This window comes from Rattus norvegicus, chromosome 15 (assembly GCF_021556685.1).
Source record: "Rattus norvegicus strain SHRSP/BbbUtx chromosome 15, alternate assembly SHRSP_T2T, whole genome shotgun sequence".
NCBI lineage: Eukaryota > Metazoa > Chordata > Mammalia > Rodentia > Muridae > Rattus > Rattus norvegicus.
In genome coordinates, this window is record NC_141548.1 from 54,775,384 (window position 1) to 54,781,626 (window position 6,243).

The following is a 6,243-nucleotide window of genomic DNA, read 5'->3' on the forward strand; positions in this document are numbered from 1 at the left end:
GTATTTTATATTATTTGTGACTATTGTGAAGGGCATTGTTTCCCTAATTTCTTCCTCAGTATGTTTATCCTTTGAGTAAAGGAAGGCTACTGATTTGTTTGAGTTAATTTTATATCCAGCCACTTTGCTGAAGGTTTTTTTTGTTTGTTTGTTTGTTTGTTTTTTTTTAAATCAGGTTTAGGCATTCTCTGGTAGGGTCATTTAAGTATACTATCATATCATCTGCAAATAGTGATATTTTGACTTCTTTCTTCCCAATTTGTATTCTTGTGACTTCTTTTTGTTGTCTAATTGCTCTGGCTCAGACTTCAAGTACTATATTGAATAGGTAGGGAGAGAGTGGGCAGCCTTGTCTTGTCCCTGATTTTACTGCGATTGCTTCAAGTTTCTCTTCATTTATGGAAAGATAGTGTGTAAATTTGGTTTTGTCATGGAATATCTTGGTTTCTTCATCTATGGAAATTGAGAGTTTTGCTGGATATAGTAGTGTGGGCTGGCATTTGTGTTCTCTTAGGGACTGTATGACATTTGCCCAAGATCTTTTAGCTTTCATTGTCTCTGGTGAGAAGTCTGGTGTAATTCTAACAGGTCTGCCTTTGTATGTTACTTGACCTTTTTCCCTTAGTGCTTTTAATATATTTTCTTTGTTTTGTGCATTTGGTGTTTTACCTGTTGTGTGACAGAAAGAATTTCTTTTCTGGTGCAATCGATTTGGAGTTCTGTAGGCTTCTTGCATGACCATAGGCATCACTTTCTTTAGGTTTGGGAAGTTTTCTTCTATAATTTTATTGAAGATATTTATTGGCCCTTTAAGTTGGGAATCTTTGCTCTTTTCTATGCCTATTATCCTTAGGCTTGGTCTTCTCATTGTGTCCTGGATTTCCTGGATGTTTTAGGTTAGGAACTTTTTGAAATTTTCATTTTTTGACTAATGTGTTGATGTTTCTATGGTATCTTCTGCCCCTGAGAGTCTCTCTTCTATCTCTTGTATTCTGTTGGTGATGCTTGCATCTATGACTCCTGATCTCTTTCCTAGGTTTTCTATCTCCAGGATTGTCTCAGGGTTGGGAGGGTTATGGTACAGCCTTAGCTCTGGGCACAGATGGAGACCAGAAGGATTCTGTCCCAGGCTGCTGGGCAGTTCCTATGCCCTGTGCACTCCTGGCAGATCCCTGTTTGGACAAGTGGTGGAACAAAAGTGGGATCTCACCTGTGGGCTTAGGAGTGAGAGCACTCCTGGGAAACCAGCTGTCTCCTGGCAGGTTTTGGGTCTAGAGGACTGTGGGACAACCTTAGCTTTGGGAGCAGAGGGAAACCGGAAGCACAAACTTTTTTCTTTATAAGTTGATTACCAGGAACTTTATTACAATAGCAGGAATGAGGAATAAAGATAAATATACCAAATCCTCCCAATTCTTAAAAATTTCCACAAGCTAAACAGATTAGTAGAACATCTCTTAAGAGAGAAACAATCAGGGGTTGATGAGGAAGATCTTCTGAATGTGGGGAAGTGTGGCATGTGAGAGAAGACAGGTCCTTGAGAGCTGAGGAGATCTCCTAGATATGTATCTTAATTAGGGTTTTACTGCTATGAATAGACACCACGTCCAAGGCAACTCTTATAAAGGACAATATTTAATTGATGATGGCTTACTGGTTCAGTCCATTGTCATCAAGGTGGGAGCATGGCAGCATCCAGGCAGACATGGTGTTAGGGAAGTTCTGACTTCTTCAACAGGAAGCCAGAAACACCCTGTTTACAGTTAGTTAGGAGGAAGCTCTTAAAGCCCACCCCCACAGTGACATAGTTCCTCCAACAAGGCTACACCTACTCCAACAAGGCCACACTTCCTAATAGTGCCACTCCCTGGGCCAAGCATATTCAAATCAGTACCATATAGAAAAGGGCACCATGTTAGTTGCCTTATATGTTTTGGGGAAAAATAACTGGTGAAGGCAGTTTAAGGAAGGAAGAGATCATTTTGTCTGACAGTATCAGGGGAGAGCATGAAGGCAGGAGTTCAGGGTGCTGGTAACACTGCACCCACACTCAGGAAGCAGAGAGATGAACACTGATGTTCAGCTCACTTTCTCCTTCTGATTCAGTCCAGGGTCTCAGCCCATGGAGTGGCGCCAGTGACATTTAGGATGGGACTTTACTTCTTAATTTTCCCAATCTAGAAACTCCCTCACAGATATTGTTTACATAAAATTCTAAATTCCTTGTAGTTTATAATGAAGATTAACTTATAGAAACAGTTTTAAAATCTGCAACGAACTTATTGTCAATTTGTACTTAGCTGGGATTGTATACGAAGGGTGGTAGAGGAACAGGTACAGTATGGAATGTATAATATGGAACAAATGTCCTTAGCACTCACTGGTTCACATCTTTTATGTGTAAGACCATCGCATGATAACAAGAGGTCAGAAAATATCCTAATTAATCAAATGATCCTCCTTGGGGAAGCTCTTGTATCACTGGGAACTAGGAACACCTGGGAGATGGGAGAGGCGAGCCCTCTTGGGGATAGCTAGCTCCTATGTCAGGGCTACAATTTTACAAAGAAACCAGGGTTTGGGAGCTCTGGGGCTTTGTTCAAATATTAGTGAGACATTTAGAGAATTCATAAGAGATGGCAGGGCTGCTTAGGCCTGTGCCATGGCTTTCCTTAGGAGGGAGCTGAGCAAAATTCTTATTTATTCTCAGAAATCCTTTCTTGGTGGAAGTAGTTTATAAGCCTTGTTAAATTTATAGGTTTATAAGCTCAGTTTAGGAGCTTTAATTTCTTAGCTGCCTAGAAAATTCCCCATGTCTACAAATAAGATCTGCTGAAGAAACTGTGGCGATGAATACTGATGATGAGGATAATATTAATAAACAACAACAATAAAAGTAATAATAATAATACCACCAAGGATGCTTTGGAATGTTATCTATTGGAACAACTTTGGAACAGCATCCATTGACTATTTGTTCTTTCCATATGTTGCCCCCACTTCTTTGTGCACTAATTCAATCTTCAAATGCACAGCTAAGGCACTGAGAGACTAAATATGGCTAATGGCTGAAGCTGGCATTTGAATAGTATGTTCTTGACACCAGAACCCATAGTGTCTGTGGTTCTGATGCTATTGATATGGGTCCTATAGAGTCTTCTATTCCTAATTCACCTAAGCATAGTAGTTTGCTAACTTGCCCAGGTATCAGCCTTAGTCCATGTAGTTACAAGATTGAGATTGAGTCTGTAGCTTCTGGTGGATCCCAATCGCCCCAATCCAATAAGCAAGTGGTATTTCTGCAGTCATAGTTCCTGGTCTAGATAGAGGCATCTAAGACCCATGTGTAGCCTCTTATTCCTTGACTGGGAGAGAGATTTTCTCTACTACTATACAGAAAAGGGTGGCAAGTGGTCCTGGCCAGGTGAGCAAAGATGACATGGGATGTAATTTATGCATAGAATTCAAAGCAGAATGTACATGCCGATGAAGATGGAGCCGATCACTCCATGCCTGCAGTCCTGTGGGTTGACTCTTCCATGTGCCGTCTAACACGGTTGAGCCACTGAGAACAGAGTCTCTGTTATATGCACATCAACATTTTATTGCTTTTAGGGACATTTATGGTCTCATTTGCATAACATTTAATCATTTTTTTAGCATCTTTAAATCCTGGTCCTTTAATGGTCCTGGACTCAGCTGTGTTCTTGGTCTTCTCTTAAATGATGTCTAGCTTCTCTCACAAAGACTCAGTAAGAGGCATTAACAATACCCCTTCACCTGCTTTCCTTCTTCTCTGGATTTCTCAGTGTTCTAAAGTGAAACATAACAACAAAAACAAAACAGAACCCCAAACAAGAAGCACTCAGCAGCAACAACAAACCCTATCCTGTCTTTTCAAATAAAAGCGTGATAGGTCTCGAGAAGAGAAAACACACTACACAGAGGAAAGCCTGTGTCTTAACATCAGGCAAATGTTGTTCCATGTCTCCAAGCATTTGAAGGACTGGTCAGGGGAAGTCAATGGACACTCATAATACTTACCAAGGGGCCTCAGGTGAGGCTGAGGTGATGGGAGAAGAGGCAGGACTCCAGAGGCTTAGCTCTTAGGCCTAATTATTCCATTGCTCTTTGGACTAGGGGTTGAAGAGGCTATTTTTGACCTACACTTGTGTAATGAAACCTGGCTAAGACTGTGCATGAACTGAGAAGCAGATTAGGAATGAGCAGCAAAGACATGGTGTGTGCTGGGCGAGCTGAGGCTTGGAACTGGTGTCTTGAGTGGATGGCAGCTGGGTTTAAGGAAGATGTAGTGTGAGACCAAGGCCAGAACAAACATCTCACAGGGTGAAAGAAGACCTAAACAGAGAACACACCTTGCAGGATAAGAATTCTGTTTATAACTGTTTGCTTGGTGCTAAAAATCTAGCTAAGAGGTTAGTCCATTTGTCCTATGTCTAGTCTCTACTAATTAAGACCTCTTTTTGCAATCAAGAGTAAGTTCCTGGTCTGATGCAGATTGCTTGTAACCCCCATTCACTTGATGCATATCCTTGCCTTTGTTCCTCTTCTTTCCATTGTATCCATTTAACAATGAATAACTGAACTCTCACTCCCCTGCCCCCACCCCTGAATACCTTATCTCCCCTATAAAAAAACTTCAAGAAATCAATGTGAGTATGTGAGCGTGTGTGTGTGTGTGTGTGTGTGTGTGTGTGTGTGTGTGTGTGTGTGTTACTCTCAAAAAACCCTGACTTGGGATACAGCCTGCTGGCCAGTCTAGAGTGCACTCAAATACAGATTGCTTTAATTTGGTTAATTGTGGACTCTGCCCCCCCTTTTGTGCAAATCTTTTGCAAATCTTAGGACTAAAAGCAGAAGGCTGAGGTATTAACTAAGGATATTAGGGACAACAGTCCCCAGATTGTATATGACTTACTAGCTTAGGGTTTCTATTGCTGTGATAAAATACTGTCACCAAAAGCAACACAGAGAGGAGAAGGTATATTTCATCTTATCCTTCAGTTCTTCACAGAGGGAAGTCAGGGCAGGAGCCCAAGAGGGTGGAAACTGAAGCAGAAGCCACGGAGGAGTGCTGCTAACTGGCTTCTTCCCCCAGGCTTATTCAGCCTGCTTTCTTATGGCCAATCTGATCAGGGATGACATCACCCATAGTCGGTGAGGCCCTTCCAGATCACTGATCAAGAAATTGTCTTACAGACCTCCCTACAGGCTGATCTGATGGAGGTATTTTCTCAATTAAGATTCTCTCTTTCTAGATATGTCTAAGTTTATGTCAAGTTGACAAAAACCAACTAGGATTCCTACCATGCATGCCAGTAGAGACAGAACATTCTCACTGTCATTATATAGACTGGATGAGAAGTGAAAACTTTAGAGATGCCTAATGGTACTCATTTCTTTCACCTGCACTGGAACATAAAAAAAACAAACAAACCACTGTCACCTTTATGCCTGGTGACACCACCATAAACTTTAACCTTAGAGCAACTTATTTTTTAAGAATATAAGAAGAGAACAACAATATCAACTAACAGATGGACCCCTCCACCCCCACCCAAGAGCTCCCAGAGTACACATGGAGCAACCCATGGCTCCAGCTGCATATGTAGCTGAGGATGGCCTTAAGTGGCACCAATGGGAGGGGAGGCCCTTGGTGCTGTGAAGGCTCCATAGCAGAGGGAATGCTCGGTTGGTGAGGTGGGAAGTGTCCCGTCCAGCGGGTCCAGTTATTCAGGGTCTCGAAGAGGCTTTCTACCTGTGGGTCAATGGGGGTGAAGAGAAGAAGGAGACCAAGCAAAAGTTCCGTTGTCAAGGTCTCATTTATTGAGAGAAATGTACAGCATTTAAAGCTCTGAGGCAGGAATAGAAGCGGGAACTGAAGCTTAGGGTGGGGGAGTATTGGGAAGTGCCCAAGGATATAGTGTGAATCACTAAACTGCAAGATATCCTCCTATAACAAAGAGGCAACAGTCTTCCGGGGACATGTTCTTTGAAAAGGTCGAACCCTTCTCAGGAATCTGCTCAGGGACATCGGGTGTTTTGCTCAGGCTGAAACATCCAGTGATTGCTCCTGGGGTCTTCCTGGGAGAGGCTTTTGTCCAACAATCTCATAATCTTACAGCAGCCACCTAGGGGTGAGCATCTGTGGCCATACAGCCCAGAGTCACGTAGCCACCTTGAGCTATGCAGTCACAAAGCGGCCAGGCCCAAATCCAATAC